Here is a 553-nt window from a genome sequence, read left to right on the forward strand (position 1 = left end):
CTGGCCTCCTGGATGACTTTTTCTTTAAAACTGATGTTCCATTTTTCCAGGAACTTTGAAGCAACCTCGGCTCCAAACATCAGTGAGAACTCTTGCACAATCTAATTAAAAAAGGAAAGACAACCATTCAGACATCTAATGTAACATAATATTTTTTTTAAATAAAATGTCACATTCTCATTTAATACTTACAAGTCCTTTGACATCCAAGAAATGAGGAAACATTTGTAGTACATCAGCTGATCACTGCGGGTCGGGGAGAATCTGTAGTGGAATTTACGTTACACAGTCTTTATACACCACTCAAGAAAGCCTTTGTTGCTCTGAATGTCATAGAAATGTAAATATAATCTAAGAGCTGCGTCAGCAAAACTATCATATGTTCCAAGGTGGATATTCCCAGGGTCAGACAAAATTATCACATTGCATTTAACTCTGCTTACCACAAGTAGTGAGAGTAACAACATCTGTCTGATTTGAGGAGGCACCAAACTTTGTCAGGTCTGAGAAGTCAGCAGAGTTCTTGGATGTTTCAGCAAACAGAAGTTCTGAA

At 37.6% G+C, this 553-nt stretch overlaps 1 long non-coding RNA gene across 1 annotated transcript; it reads right to left on the reverse strand.

The window, feature by feature from the left end:
• Positions 1 to 10: 10 nt before the first annotated feature.
• LOC107682217 (uncharacterized) lies at positions 11 to 530 on the reverse strand. Its single transcript, XR_001633413.1, has 3 exons — positions 444 to 530; positions 193 to 264; positions 11 to 101 (listed from the first exon to the last, which is right to left on the reverse strand). It is a non-coding gene; the product is annotated as an uncharacterized LOC107682217 (long non-coding RNA).
• Positions 531 to 553: the final 23 nt, after the last annotated feature.

Source organism: Sinocyclocheilus anshuiensis, unplaced genomic scaffold, assembly GCF_001515605.1.
Source record: "Sinocyclocheilus anshuiensis isolate Anshui unplaced genomic scaffold, SAMN03320099.WGS_v1.1 C31874220, whole genome shotgun sequence".
NCBI classification, from domain to species: domain Eukaryota; kingdom Metazoa; phylum Chordata; class Actinopteri; order Cypriniformes; family Cyprinidae; genus Sinocyclocheilus; species Sinocyclocheilus anshuiensis.